This window comes from Gavialis gangeticus, unplaced genomic scaffold (assembly GCF_001723915.1).
Source record: "Gavialis gangeticus isolate Ggan-Ray unplaced genomic scaffold, GavGan_comp1, whole genome shotgun sequence".
Classification (NCBI taxonomy): Eukaryota; Metazoa; Chordata; order Crocodylia; family Gavialidae; genus Gavialis; species Gavialis gangeticus.
The window spans coordinates 15039532-15039772 of NW_017728993.1; positions in this window are offsets into that span (position 1 = coordinate 15039532).

A 241-nucleotide genomic window follows, 5' to 3' on the forward strand; every position below is an offset into this window, starting at 1 on the left:
GCCTTGGTACCTGGAGGGGGACAAAGGGGGGAAAACACAGTGGCTGCTTTCCACTGCAAGAAGATTTGCTTCTTGTTAGCAGGAACGCTGCCACGCAGCCACCGCTGGTGGCACTGCTCCAACCTGCTAGGGGTCTTGACCTTCCTGGAGCCCTGGCTTCACATCGAGCTGCCTGGCCTCTGATTGGAGGAACTGGAAGCAGAGCTTGGAACCTCTCAGGTCGCTGCTCAGATCCTTGCTG